This window comes from Oryzias latipes, chromosome 8 (genome assembly GCF_002234675.1).
Source record: "Oryzias latipes chromosome 8, ASM223467v1".
In the NCBI taxonomy this organism is placed as follows: Eukaryota; Metazoa; Chordata; class Actinopteri; order Beloniformes; family Adrianichthyidae; genus Oryzias; species Oryzias latipes.
The window spans coordinates 7,426,217-7,442,658 of record NC_019866.2 but is presented as its reverse complement, the minus strand read 5'-3'; positions in this window follow the sequence as shown (position 1 = coordinate 7,442,658).

Here is a 16,442-nt window from a genome sequence, read left to right as displayed (position 1 = left end):
ATAAAGCCGTGCTCCCGCTGGGATCCGGCTTGCTGCATGTGCCATTTATGCTGACATCTTTCCAATCCCTTGCATCTTCATTTACTGGTTTATTAGATTAAGTTTTTTAAAAAAAAAACGACAAGAAGAAAGAAAAAAATCAAGTGAAAAACATTTGTTTCCACTTCCTTCACTGATAAAAGGTAAGAACAGATATGAAAACATAATCCATGTGCTGTGGCAGTTTTATATGCTTGGAATTACATCTCCCCAAACCTCAAATGTGTACATACAATATGACAACACTCTGGCTGTCCAAACTTCTATTGTCATGACAGGAAAAAAAATAATAATTTCCCCCCGCTGCCCTTGCGGGTCTGCTTCCCTCACACTTAGAATCACCTGCCCATCTATGCAACAAAAAGCTTGCTTAGGGATTATGGTGACATAATCTTCACAGTGGCCTGTGAGTCGGAGGCTGAATGGGTTTGAACCTTCTATGCCACGCTGAGATAACATTTGTCACTGGGGTTCCTCGGCGCCCCATTCATAGATTAGTGGACTGTCGCATTTTTCAAAATGTGAAATGGCTTTGGCACTGCGGCGTGTTTATTTTCAAAAACGTTTGCCTTACAGGATGAGGGGAGCATCTTGTCCTTTTCTTGAGAAAGCAATCACTTTGCCTCATTCAAGCACATAGACATTAGTGTTTCCTTTTGTCTGTGTGCAGATTTAACTTTATTTTTAACAATATTAAGATAATAGCCAATGTATCTGTAGTAAAATTGATTAAAAAAAAGAAGGATTCTGAAGCTAAAGAAGGCATTTTTCAGCCAAAATGATTTTTTCTTTGCCAAAACAGCAAACAACAACACAATTAGAAGTTTATATTGTTTTTATACTCATGAATAAACTTTGACACATAATGCGGAACAGAAAAAAAATGAAAAAGATTTAAAAAAAATAAAAAAGTCAATAATAAATAATGCTACTAACAAGAGAAGCAGCAAACATTGCAAAGGTTTGATGTTTTTGGACCAGTCCGTTGTGCGTCATGAAAAATGAAAAGTTCCCACCACATAGAGGAACTCCATTGGTCAGAATCTGGCTAGAACATTGTAGAAACATGAACTTATCAATTTTTTTTTTATTTTACTTATATGACACCAGAGCAATAGAAACACTCTATAAGTTATTTTTTCAGTTTGATAAGGAAAAAAGAAAAAACATTACTGTGAATATATTTGGGTGGATCCACTTTTCTGAAATGTGAATGTTATTTCTTTATTTCTTTATTTTATTGCTGGATGCAGTCCCTATTTTGCAGAAAGTAAAACAAAATGGACAACACATTTGTAGCATGATACCAATTAATAAAAAAAAATAAAATCAGCCATTTATTGGAAATGAGTTCTTATAGGCTTAAAAAACAAATTACCAGTAATTGCAAACTTTAGGTAAACTTTTCATTTATCCAATAAATTATGCCTTCCATATGTTCATAATGGTAAAATAACAGGGATAATAAATATGTAGCATAGTGATTTATTTAAAAAATAGCTAAAAGAGTCCTTAGATTTAGGCCTAAAAAAGAAATAAGATACAAACCTGAATTTAGACACATGGGTTAACCTTCAATATATATAATAAACTAGAATTTATATTTGTATACATTTCTCTCGCAGACAAATCTGCTACGTTTTCTTTAGAAAACAAAACATATATTCATATGAGAGGCTACGTTCAATATAAAAATTTAGAGAAAAACATTCACAAACACTTCTCAGTCTCAGCTGTTGCATTGTTAAAAAATGAACAAATGAGAAACGCCTAAAAAACATTTTCTTTCATTTCGCTTCATTAGAGCTCAGCTCTTTTTGACAAACAGCTCTTTAGTGTTGGACGTGGAAGGTATACAGATGACAAAACCTTTCAGAAGCTCTACAAGGAGAACTCTTTAATTTGTTTCTCTGATTATCACAAAAATTCTTTGACTTTTATGGTCAAATTTGGATTATATTACCTACAAATTGTCCCTATTGGGAAAGGGGGATTTGGACCCGCTTGCACACATCAAACCTTTTTCAAGTGGCCATAAATGATTAGCCTCTTAGTTATTTAAACAGGAAAGACTCACCCAATAAAAGATTTGATTTTTTTTTTTTTTTTTTTTTGCTGCTGCCTCACCTGCCATCCCTCTCTGCACAGCCAAAGCGTATTATTTGAGCATGCTTCAAGGGGTCTTTAATCAGCCTGAGCGCTCCCCACAGTTAGCATTTAAAGCGAATCTTTGCATCACAAAAGGACGCGATGTGTAAATGAGATGTGACATTTTATTTGTGCGGGGCTATGCAGCAAATAAATAAATATCAGGCTATGACAGACAGACTGCTTGGGGAATCTTCACTACATTGCACTCGCTGGTTAACTGTCACACCATTAAATTGTCTTTCCCGTTGACATGTTGCCTTCCGATTGGTTAGCAGATGTAAAAAGAGGGAACACTTGCCAAACAGTTTCCAAGAGCATGAAATTGATATTGTGAATCATATGTGACAGTGCCTCTTCTGCACTATAATTGATCTACATTAAGGCTACAAGGCCTCAGCCTGTGATTGGAAAGCACATCATGAGGCTCTGTGTATCCCCGACTGGCAGCAGGAGCAGTTTATTTTTGCTCTGGAAAGATTACATCTTCAATTTTACCTGAGGTGTGTAGACCTCAGCGGGGCAGTAGATATCTCTCCATAAATGTGACCTTACTTATTGCTCTTTCAAGTGCTGGATCTATCCATTCACTCTAATTAAATTGAGCTTTTTAATCTGGTTCTTCTAATCCAGAGTCAAGTGTGTTGGGAGTTGAACGATGTGATTTGAAAGGGAATACGCTTGATTCGCCGAAACACTGTTATCTCGTCTCCGCCATTGAAATAGATTTGAAAATGAGGTTTGCGCTCTTAAGCAGCAAGCGCTCAGACGACCGGAGCCAGGCGCTTTGGTGAGCAATCAGCAGAAAAGTAAAAGACTTTAATCGAAAGGATTTTTTCATGCAAATGAATGAGGAGGAGCTAAAAATAGTCAAACCACATTTTAATTTCCATGCATTTATTTACTGTTAAAACAAACTTGGCACCGGTCTGCTGGTAAAACCAAAGCACACCCAGATGGTGAGAAGAAAAAAACCAAAAGCATGTGATCCAGCCAGTGAATGCCAAAGCCTTTAGTGAGTATGAGAAAATAAACTGATAAATAGATAAATGAGTTTGATCTGTACAAGGATGACCTCTCTTGGCAATCCCTGAGTCCATCTGGCTGAAGGTAAGCCCCCTGTCTGAGAAGCAGCAAAGCATCTATGGCTGCACTCTATAACTTCTCTGCTGGGGGAATTCATGCAGCTTGGTCTTTAAGATCCAGATCAGGAGGAGGCTTGATAAAGCTTGTTCTAGCTGGGTATCCAGAGATAGAGGTCTTACCTAGGAGTCATTTTCAGCATGATCACCCTTATCTGTGTTGAGCTGGTCTCTCCTGGTTACTCAGGAGGTGGGGGGCATCCCTCTGTTTAACCTCAGGCCCCTCAGATCCAAACACACAAAAAGAAATTCACCCGCAGCCAAAGATGCTTGCTTGTTTAAAGGTATTTTCCCTTTTGTGTTTGCATTTGGCAGGAACCAATGACTGTATGAGAACTGGACTGAGTGACTCCTTCCCCCTAGCGTTCCAAATATTTCAGAGAGTTGTTGCCATAGAAATGATGGCTCAGACCTGTTCGGACCAGTCACTGCTAACTGACGTTGTCCGGTTCCAACATGGTGGCTTCCGTATCATGAAAAAATGGTGACTAAATTGAGTTTGTTTGGTTGGTTCATTTCTCAGTCAACGACAAGAACCTGTTATTACCCAACTACAAACTACTAACCAACAGATTCAAAGCGAAACATAACAAGTAAAAAAAGAAAACATCTTGACCTTTCAAATCAAGATTAGATTAAAAATGACAGAATGTTTTAAATAACAGTAATTTTAATAATGTTTTTTATTATTTTTTTAAATGTAAGAAAAAATTATGTTTCTTTCAGTACAATGACCAGAAATATTATCCTGGATTTCATATTTAAGCTTAATTTCTCTACAAAAATGCATATTTGTCAATCCTTTATAACAAGAAAGAATTTCAAATAAAAGGTCTGGGTTAGAGTCAATACCTGTACATGAGAACTGGAGCGAATGAGTATGACGTCACCAATAAAAAATGGCTTATTTTGGGCTCCAACAAAAATCAGTCCCCAGCATCCAACACGAATGCTGCCATGTTGGATCCGGACGTCAGTAAGCAGTGATTGGTTAGAACCGGTCTGAGTAATCGTTACTATGTCAAGCACTCTCACCAATCAGGCGAGAGCTCATTGGAAGTCCACCCCAACCACTTTAACACGGGCTAGGGATAATCTACACACTTTTATTGAAACATCTGATTGGTTAGTTTAGAACTTGAATAACTTGCAGTATGGAAAAAAATTACAAAAAAAAGTTATTCATACACATATATAAGGACTGAGTAATAGCTGTTTCTTTCTCAATAGAATTCTATGGGATTTTGGCTTCTTGCAGCCAAAGGCTACTTCCTGTTGAAAAATACAGAGGGGAAGGAGTCACTTAGTCCAGTTTTAATATGCAGCCAATGGTTAGAATATAAGTATTTCCGGATGGGTTTATTCTTCCAATTTTTGACGTTGATACATGCAAGAGTTTGAAGAGTCAGCAGCAGCAAGATGTGGTTTATTTACTACTGCCCCTCATGGGGATACGCATGAACGTAGAGCCAGCATCCCCAAAAGGTATATCACAGTAAACTAATCTTGAAGCTCTGACACAAACGACTCTCACATCTGTGTATCCCAAAGTGGAGACACTCTACTCCAGAGTAGTGGCTTAAGTCAGCCGCACATCCGCAGAGGCATCATTCAAAACATGACTTTGCCACTATGTTGACATTCATGTTACAAAGAAACCACAATCATCTCAAGCTTTCATTCTCTAAGTATTCAGGAATCTCTGTTTGGATAAGTGACAAACATCAGTTTAGCGACCCTGATTCCTTCTATTTAGGCTCAAATACATTACCGCTCAAATAGTCTGAATGGATGTCTAAACGGCAGCTCATAAACAAGCAGCAGCGGGGGGGGGGGGGGGGGGGGGGGGGGGATAGTCGTTGCTGCAAAGCATTAAGACTCCTGGGGGTTGCATGTGTTTCCTTACTGGTTGGATGTGATAGGAGTCATGCATCCCACCTGAAATCTATCCAGGTAACATTTGTGAAAAATAAGAGAGTTGCCATATACAAGTTAAAATGCTGTCATTGATTTTAATCTTTAAAATAGAAAACTAAGATCAAAGGAGGAAGAGGAAAAATACGGGAGTTGGAGAGGAGTGCAGTCCAGGAGGGAGAAATAAATGAGGAGATGGGGCGGAAGAGAAGGGGAATGACGGAAGAAGGAGTGGAAGTATTGGGGTCACACTGATGGGCACTGAATAGTGTTGAGAATTGAATGAACTCATCTCTGAAAGGCTGCTGTGTATTTCTGCGTTATTGAGAGAATAGCCATATTAACATCCTGTTCTCTTTGCAAAGTCAAAGCCATATCCAATGATGATGGGAAAATCGAGGCCATTGCATCCACATCACCATCTCACACCACATTGGCATATGCGGCTCACTGCCTCTCACTTTTGCCAAAATTGAAGAGCTTGCACGGAGGAAAGTAAATAGATGGCTGAATAGCAATGGCCTCTGCCTCTGAACCTTTTATCAGTGGGAATCTAACAGCCGTGCCATTTGAGAATTTCAGTTTAGCTTCCGATTACGGTATGTCCTGGCATTTTATTCCCTACATCTCTATGCTTCATAGCTTTCAAACACTTCTTGGTAACTGCCTATTATCTAACAGTTCCACTTCACTGACCTTGCCAATAAAACTCTTCATATCCTTATAAATGAACTCAATTGCAATGTTCTAAACATTTACACTACACTAACAGATCATCTTCACACCTTGGAATTGACTAAATTCCTTTTTCCTTATGAATATATAGGAGGATATTAGAGATATGATAGCTTTTCAGATTGCTGCACCCGCTGAAATTAGTTTAGAGAGCATTTACAGACTAAATTGGAACCATTAAATAGCGGATTGAATTGATGGCACATTCATTGTCTCTCCATCGGAATCACTGTAAAATCAATTAGCCGTCACTTTTCCATTCTCAATAAAGTATGATTGTCAGTTACAGATGAGTAAAGAACAGGCCGACAGCCGCTCGCAGCGAAACCCCCATGTGAAAAACAAATCTAGGCCAGGGGCTGGCAATCGTGATCTGTAATTGTGCAAAAATTGTCTTCATCAGAAAACCACCATGCATATAGGATGCGCCATTAGTCTGCAAAATGTACCACACCAAAGGGATATTGAGCACATGAAAAGTTGAGATCATTGCTTTGGCAGCGAGAAAATGTAAAGATTGTTTATTGATTTTTCACTTCAGAGAGGTTTCTTCACCATTATCAGGTAATCTGGCTGACCATGTTTGGACAGATGAGCAGACAACATGTGCAACACTGTGACCAATGGAGGCAAATGAATACAGATATTCTGGTGAATACATTTTCCGATCAGAATAAGTTTCCATTTTTGGAGTGTGGCTCCCTTTTTCATAGGGGTGCATGACACGTGTGAAAACTTTGTACCTATAAAACAGTTTACCCGGACAATTCTCATATAATTGTGCATGTTTTAGCTGTGAAAAAATTAGACTTTTTCTTTGAAGCAGATTTAAATACAAAAGGGATTACATCAATGTCAGTTTAAGACCAGCTAAGACATATGACGATAAAAATTTTGATTTTAATTAATGGAGGGAATAAAATACTACATATAGATGCATTAAGAAAAGCAAATAGCAACCATTTGGATTAAAGAACATTCAAAAATTAACTTTGATAAGAATCTCAAGTGAGATTAGTTGACCACATAATCACTAGGGTTTTCTCCTTTAAACAGAGTTTGATTATAACTGTATATCATAGAAAAAAAAGACTCTCTAATCCTTATAATCCTTAAAAATAATTATTACTTATTGTCTGTCTGCCCAACCTTCCATTTTTTTTGCGTCTTTTATTTAAAGCATCTATTTTTTTGGCTCGTCTATAGTTTTTTCCTATTTTTTTTTGTTAATTGTAGATTTTTGCAGGCTATCACATTTGCCCATATCCAGCCTTGGTTGAAAATATTCTTGTGTTTTCACAGTAAATGTCTGGGATCAATCCATCATAAGGTCACAGTGAGTTCCTGTATTGGAGTTGGCTTTTTCTAAAAGAAAAATAAATGAAAAGTTCCTTCATGATCCTTGAATGGTGCCAAACAAGCCACTGCTGTTTGTGACATATTTGTCAGCTGTTCTATTTCAGTTTCAAATCAAGCAGCTTTGTGTCCGCCCGTTTGCCAGAGGCTCTCTCCAGCATCCTCTGAGATCAAGACTTCGATCTATTTTCTTCTCTTTAATGAAATCAAATTGGGACTCTCAATGTCCCTCATTACTTTTCGTCAAATCTGATCTGCGAGCCTCTGCACCAACAACTGAAGTCCCACCTCCACCTCTTCTGTAGGGAGTGACATATGAACACACATATGAAAACGACCAGAGGCGGCAGCATCACATATGCTAATGTGCCACGGATGGCACAATGAAACAACGCCAGTTTTTCATTAAGCCGTTTTTTGTTGAGCTAATACAACAGCTGAAGCTTTCATCATCAGGATGCCAAGAAAACATGCAAACACTGAGTCCAACAGGAACTTCTGAGGCCTGCCAGTAGTTCCGAGCCAAAGTGACCCACACCACTGATGCTGATGCTGATCCAAAGGAGGGATCTCCTGTTTTTAAGCCTAAAGAAATTCAAACAATTGATTAAATTGTTTTGAAAGGGTGTTTATGTGAAGAAAAAAATCCAAATATTTCAAATAGATGTTTTGTTGTTCATGAATTTACTTATTATGTGCATTTTAAAAGCATCTGACTCTATGAAGAATGAGGACTAATACCTCTGGCATTTCTGGGCAGAACCATTAAATCAACTGTCAAAACCAAATTGCTGTAATTTCTTTAGGAAATAATGAACCTTTTGAGTCCTGCTGCAATGACTCTCTGCACATTGTACTGCAGAAGGACTCATTTTCTCCACACAAAGTGGGGGCTTCTGGATTTGTCAGATTGAAGCAGAGATGGAAACGCGATCTGGCATCATTGCCTCTGCCACATGTGTACACATGAGATGCTCATCTCATAGGTAAATGCTCAGTTTATTCAGAACTGTAAGAATTCAATCTGCGTCAGTTTGAAGCTCTTAGAGAAGGAAGAATGGAGTCACCTTCAGAAACGAGCTTCAGTGTTTGGTTTGAGTGGAGGGGGAAGGTTTAATCACACGCCGCCTGTGTGTTTTGCAGTTGGCCAATAGCTGCTGGGCTCTGGGGTTGGTGAGAGATCGACATTGTTTAAGGAGGCAGGCAGAGCCACGTCCGGGTCAGAGGATGTTCCAGGTACCAGATCAACCTCAGACCAGCACAGGAACTCTTTCATGTCCAGGACATGGCAGGAGGTGAGAACAGTTTAGACAGGGCTTTCTCATGAACCTTGCTGACCTGGGGGAAAAGCTATGGTGGAGGCCCCGGAGGTTCAGAGGAAAAACAGACAGTTGACGTTTGGTAGCAGGTGGGGCTCTGTCCACAGGTGCGGAGCAGATGCCTCCGGAGCAGAGCGAGTTATCCTGGGACCTCCCGATTCGCGCTCACCCACAGCCCTCGCATCTGTGCCACCATTCTCTAAGAGTAATTACACATGGCACCAGGCGAGCACATGACGGATGCTGGGAAACAAGAGCAGCAACCTGACATGATTGTTTTTTTTAGGGTTCAAAAAATGAAGCAAGACCATTTTTTTGTTTTTAAATTATTTTGCTCGAAATCAAAAGAAAGGTTTCTTTGTGTAAGCATGAGGTCAGGCACAGCTGCTCCAAGATTTTTTGAAGATGTCGAAGATTTAAAACTATAATGAAAAATAGATGAAATGTTAGAGGAAATATTGTCCAAACGGTGTCATAATTGCTATTGGGAGGATTCCTAATTACAGAGTGAAACCATCAGATAAAAGAGTGCAGATAAAAAGGAGTGGAGCTGGTAATGGAAATCTTTTTGGAGGGAAATAGTTTTTAATAAGTAATTTTGCCTAATAAACTATAACCGATTTAATCTCCACCTTATCAGGCCAAGATTTCACCACTTTCCTTTTTAATTGGCTATTTTGTAATCCTGATTCCCAACAGAGCGGATGGTCTGTCTGCCTCTCCAGAGAGTTAGCATGAAATCAGTTTGAAACAGTGTGTCAATCTCATTCTGAACTGGCCATCTGGCCAGTGTACAGAAGCTGGGGATGGCACGCTTAACCAGGGGGTCTCTGGAAGGCAATCATGAGCAGATTTACACAATGTGTTAATGCAAATTTAATAGAGACTTCCTATCAGCCACTTTAATCTTCCATGTGTTCTCAGTGTTGGCCGGACCAAAACCAACACCATCCAGCAGGGACTGAAGCTCACGCACAGGAAGCTGATCCACGATCCTCTTCATTCCTTCCGCAAGCTGTCAAATTGCTACCAGATTTTTTTTATCATAACTCAAGTGGAGTGTAATAACTATACACAGTGATGCTCTGGCTACACAAAACCAAAGCACCTTTAAAGAAATTCAGCAAAATTTAAAAATAAACACATTGAAATAATCATTTTGGAAGAAATTTGTTTAGACCTGGTGGACAGAAAACATTAAATTCAACAATAAACCTGTTTCATATGTATTGTGCAAATGTACATTGTGGATAAGGATCTGAACCACAAGAAAAATCAAAGCCAAAGAAATTGTAATGTTCTTTCCCTCTAAAATAAAAGTGACAATATAGTCTAATTGTAAACTTTTTTCTCCAAATTTAGACCTTTTCATTGATTTCCAAATCTTTGTCTTAAGTTGTCACCGTTTTGACATTTTCTCATACAAAAACAGTATTATTTTTATATGTTGAGTTTAAGTTATCTTTTTGTTTAAAAAAAATAAAACAGAATTTTAACGATGCTTAAAGGAAAAAAAAAAGTTGGGAGATTCTGCTCTGAGATTTAAGTTCTGACTTTTTCCACCAAAATGTAAACATAACAGGACAAATATAACAATTATATGTTCAAAAATTATGATTTGATCTCAGTATTTCAATGTTTATGTTGTAATTCCAATAGATTTTCCAGTTTTAAATTAAACATTTTAAAAAATGTTTTATTTAATAGAAGAGCAACTTGTCCCAGATGAAATGAATATGTCTTTTTTTCCAGTTATTTTTGACCATCACAATAATCATCTGTAAAATGTGTACACTTGTTCAATAAAAACAGGAGAAAAAAAATCAGTAAATTATCATAATCCCTTTTATTTTTGTTTTGTTTGCTAAAGTAAAATACGAAATCAAAAATATGTCTTTTTAGGTTTAATTAATGCTTTAATAAATCACTCTGTGAGTTTCTTTGTGAGATTCTTAAACAGCAACTTTGTAAAACCTCCCTTGATTCATTATGGCACCGGAACATATCAGTATATCATTACAACAATACAGTATGTCATGCTCATCCATAGACAGGAATTTTGGGATCCCTGAAGCAGCATTGCTGTGGGCCCTGGTTAATTAATTCACACACCCCACCAAGATTTTAATGGTCCCTCTCCAGCTTTGAGCCTCTAATAATTTTCCCTCCTTTCATCCTGCCGTGTTTACATTACAGTTTATTCACGACATGATTTTCTATGTAAATTAGATGATATTTAGCATTTTGGAATTAAAAAAATTAAAATAGACAAAAAAAGATTTACTAATCTTTATTGCATTGTACTGTATGGCTCAGAGGCATATTTTATACTTCAATTCTGAATTATGTAACATTTTAGACACAGCAATAACAGCACAATAATACAACCCAAGATCTTGACCCTAAACGCCTCCCTGGTCAGGGAACAATGAACTGCTGTATAGCCTGAGGGAAGCTCAGAGAATAAGAATCACTTTAAAAAAAATGGTGGACTGGTGGAATGGTGGAGAAAAAATGTCATTAGATCAAAGGAAAATTGCGGAGTCTGAACTTTTAAGTGCCCTGTTTTGCCATTCTAAAAGGAGGTCCATCACTATAAGTTGTTGTCTTATTTGTTTCATATTTATTTGTCTTTAAATGAATCAATTACTTTGTCGCTGGAAAGTTTAATGATTTTTATTTTTACCTTTTTGTTTTGCTCTGACAATTCTTTTTTACAGATTAGAGAGTATCATTTTGACTAATAAGCTGAATAACTTGATTTATTTTCTGGGAACTCACTAATAGCTTTTGGGTTGTTTTAAATCTTTTAACTCTGACAACAGTTATAAAAAAACAACAACATGTAACACTTCCTAAATTATTAAAATACACATTAATTATTTAAGAACAGTTTTTTTTTACACCTTAACTTTGGAAATTTAACTTTTCACAATAAAACTCAATAAGAGCTTTGAGAGTTAATTTGTGAGACCCAAATCAGTGCATGAATCAAATAAAAAATGAATCAACTTTGAAAAATCAATCAAAAACATAACATCAAGTATCAAGTGACCATATAAGTAAAAAAAAACAAAAAAGTACAGCTTAGTCCTTGTTTTTTGGACTAAAAATGCACTACAAACTATCTAGTGCACATAAGAAATGTAGTTTCATGGCACGATCCGGAAATTCAAACAGGACCATGCTGGTCAGGAGTCAAACTGAGCATGTGCAAAGGCAGCATTAGTTGTGCACCAGAAACCAGTACTGTTTTTATTTACTCTGTAATATGTGTATTTTTGCCTAAAAATGTAAGCAGTTTTTTTTATGTTGGGTAAAGAAATAGCACAAAAACACTTTTATTTTCTGTTTGCAGACAATGAACAATCCCTGTTTTGCCAAGACGCTTTCTGTATTATCTGCCCTGTCAGGCCCTTTGTTGTTTCACATTGTGGCTTCACAATGCCACAACACCAGCCACATATGCATCAGTAGTCTCTGCTGGGAGCATTGTTAGGTAAATGCATATTAATGACCTTCCATGTGGACACGCGCACCGCCACCAATGTTGGACATTCATCAGCGGAGGACATTATGTCCCTCTCTGGCCTCATTATTTACATACAAGGTCTAAAGTGTAAGAAATGATTAGATAACTTACATCCACATGAGGCCGAGAGTGAATTGTGATCCAGTCTATTGTTGACGGCCTCCTTTCTGTACATTTAACAGATGTGACAGATGAGAGGAGGAGTTAATGAGGCCGCCGAGCATTAGCCAGGCTGTCTTGAAACGCTTTAACAAACCAGTTAACTCGAAATTACGTTACTTATTCCAATCAGGCAACACCTTAAATGTACTAAATTGTTTTGTTTCAACACTTTAAATATTTGAAATTTCATCTCATTTCCACTTGTTAGATCTTGGAGCTTTCAGGCGCTCCTCTCCAGTGTTTTTTTTTTTTTTTTTTTTGTCATGCTAAATTCAGAAGTAATTAAAACACGTTGAGCGGTTTTCACTGTCATATCTGCGTAATACAGAGAGCAGGATTGCTAAATGTCTTAGGACAGGTAAATAAAGGAAAATTTAGAAGAAAAAAAAAAAACCTTTGAGTTTTAACAAAAGAGCCAGAGTTGAGGAAAGAAAATGGATATCAAAATGGAAATTTCTTTTCAAGTTTAATTGGATGGTCACTTTTTCTTTACTCAGCTTATCTTTGCAGCCAAAGTCATTCAGCGGAAGTGTGCAATTTCCAATTAAAAGAAATTATTTCTCCTTTTCTCAAAGGCTCCTAATAAACCGGAATATATTTTTTCTATTTTGACAGAAAGTATGAAAGTAAACAAATAAATCTTAAACTTCCTGCTGCTTTCCAAGTAGAACCAAACTTGTTCTGAAACAATATATTTTCATGTATATCTGTAAAATATATATACTTTTGCATGATCAAGGCCCCAAGGAACTGCTTTTAAGTAAGTCAATATCAGAATGAACAACATTTTAAGTGAACACAGTTAGAGGCTCAACAACTCAGTAAAGTAGAAATGAATCCGTCCTGTATGGCTCCAAAATAATCAGACTCCTATATTACTGCCAATTTTTCCCTGGAAGCTGTGAGTCGACATTAATCCCAACTGTCTGTAAAATTGAAGCAATAAAAGCCGCTAACAGTAGCATCGCATTTCACCATGGTGATGTATCTCAAAAAAAATATATAGATCCATAGACCAGCAATGAGTGTTTCAGTATAGATTCCAGGACTCTGCGTTTCCTTTGTTGTACGTGAGAGAGACATTACAACAAAAGTGGAATATGACCTCATTTTCTGTAAAGAGGAGATTTAATTAACAGAGCAAACAGAGTCTGCCAATATGCCTCCACTGAGACCGCAGAACAGGAATCTGCAATACTGTCTGAAGGCTGGACTAACAGCTGGAAAACAGCTCTGTTTGAGGTTTGCAGGAAGCAAGTTTACATCCAGGACCAATGAAGATAAAAAATGCACGAATGAGGTATGGAAAACAAGAGCCAACAAAGAGTTTCTCTTGTATTACTATCAAGTGTTTCATCCTAAAACTGCTCACTTCAATGCGGTTCTTTTTGTGCCAAAACAAACAAAAAAGAAAATCCCTGAAAATCCTCAGGAGAGATATTTATTTCCACTCATTTCATCTTTTGACCAGAATGACTTTACTAAACGTTGTAATGAAAGCTTTTTTCACACATTCAGCTTACAGTGGAATCACAGGCATGCATGCGATCTCACATGATAACGTGAGTGGTTGAACTTTCACTATAAGAGCTGAGAAAAACACAATTAATTTAAGTGTTTTATTTAACCTTTCACAACACAATTTATGGAACTTTTTAAGTGTTTTTTTTCTTTTTTAACACAGAAAATGACTTTTTATTAATGAACCATATGCTATCTCAGATTAATCTCAAAGAAAACTGGATTTTGTGTTTTCAACATATTCCTGTGGCCTTTTTCTTATGAAATATTAGGCATAAAATTGCATTTCTGAGTATTTCTTCATTCAAATTGTCATAAAAAAGGAGCAGACGAAAAAAAAATCTGCTTGAAAAAGCTTGTAGCAATGACGTACTGTTGGCAGGTCACAATCTTCCTGCTCCGCTTCACTCTCATCACTCGCAGACAATTAGATCTATATGCATCTTAGTTTGCCGTGAGCTGCCATCTGGCTCAAAACTGCACGGCTTGATAGCTCCAACATTGCTCGCCATTTGTGTTGCACCCATAATGTTAGGTTGGGGTTGCGAGGGGCTTCAGGCAACCGGGAGAGCACGTAAACAAAGGGATGATGGGAAATGAAGGCATGCTTACTTCGTACCCATGACTCTGGGGTGAATTTCTGATGAACTCCTGCAGAAACTATGTCCTAGAGAACCACACAGGTTTTTGGGATTTTGCCCAAAAATGTCATAATCATAATCAAAAACCCACTAGGAACGCTTTTAAAATAGATCAAAAGATGATTATAATTGGAGTGGGACTTTAAAGATAAATTGGGCATTAAAAAAACTACCTATAATTTACTTTTTTTGTCCAATTTTAACATTTGGAGCCTTATCTTCTGAACAATTCACTCCTTTGCATATTTTTTGAAGTACATGTTTGATTAAATTAATGTATCACCTTTGTGCTTTGCTAATGATTGCAGGTGCCATCTTGACCTTTCCTTGCCTTTGCAATTTGCCAATATCTCACAACTTATGCGAAGGCAACACCCTCACGCGGCGAGCGGCAATAAAGGTGGTGCTCCATTACCCGCGCAGCCAAGTCATGGTCATGATTATTATTCCTTCTTTTCCTGAGACTTAAAACAGTTGCAGGGATGATTGCATCGCTGGTGCTCGGATGGTTGAGTGGATTGATTTGTTTGTTGGGAGAATTGGGCCATCAAAAGCCAATAAAATACAGGAGGAGCCTGGACGGGCTGATGTGAAGACGCATCACCTGCTGACAGAGTAAAGAAGAACAATAGATTACCCGCCAAAATATTGCCACGTCTGTTTTACTTGCTCGCTCTCAACCTCTGATACAGCAGCCTAATTGGTTTCTGTAATATAACATTCTTTGTTACAGGCAGCAGCATCCAAATTTCAGTAAACAATTTTAAGCCTAATTTGGTATGAGACACGGCTGCCCCAGCGGCGGTGTGCAGCTCCAATTATGATAAGGATTAAGCACATGCAATCAAAAGATAGAACAAGATAATGTGCAAAAGATACATTTGGCAAGCATGCAGTTAATTGGAGAAGCATGACACCCTGCCTGCGAAAGATGAGGTTTCAGCTCTTTTTCTCGCTGCGCCTGTGAAGTGGCTGCAGTCGTCTGCAGCGGGTGAAGGAGCCAGACAGAGCTGTCAGGGCGTCTGCGGCGGCTGGTGGTCGCTGTCTGCGCCTGGTGAACCCAGGAGGCAGAAAACGACTGAGTTCACAAGCTGATTAATGAGTGCGCCAACAACGCCTGTCAAGATCTGACACTGGCGGGGGCACGTCAGGACTTTGTATGAAGCAAAACAACAAATGAACACAATCGATGAATTGAATCGCACGTTTTTGGAGCTGGAAAAGCAAATAAAAGAGCGATTTTGAGAGACCCTAGCAAGATAAAGAGTGACAGCAATGAAAACATATGCTAAATCTGTTTGGCTTCTGACAGTCCAACAGTTCGGAGAGATGATGAGATTAATTAGCACTGAGATGGTTACTAAGGGAGAAATGAAGCTATCATTATACAGGAGGTGTTGAGTAATGACAGTTTCCTCGTCTTTACCCTCGACAAGACCGTTTCCAGTGTGCTTTTAACTCTGACCCAATTATTGCCGCAGGTAAACAAGCTCCTACCGCGCTGTCAGGCTCATTCCTCCTGCGATTACCGGTGAAATGAAGCTGTGCATTATAGCTGTGCATCATGGTTTCCAAAGTCAACTTGACACAACACAGGACACTTGATAAACAGTCTTTCTGGGGCACATGCGCTACAACAGTTCTCTCGTGGGGGAGGACAAAACCCAAGACATTACAGGGAAACCCAAAGCAAATTATCCTGACATGGATGAAACAATAGCAAATTGGACAAATGATGTAATTTGAGTCGAACAGGCCCCAGCAGAGTTTGCTTGTTTCTTGCACTCGAAAGGATTTGGAAGCAAGAATGGCGCTCGGTGGTAAAGGTCAAAATCTAAAGATGGCTTTCAGAACCTTACTATCAAATAAATTCATGCTTTGTTCCTGTTTTGTAAAGAATTCTGCTTGTTATGACTCTGGAGAGTTTACAGCT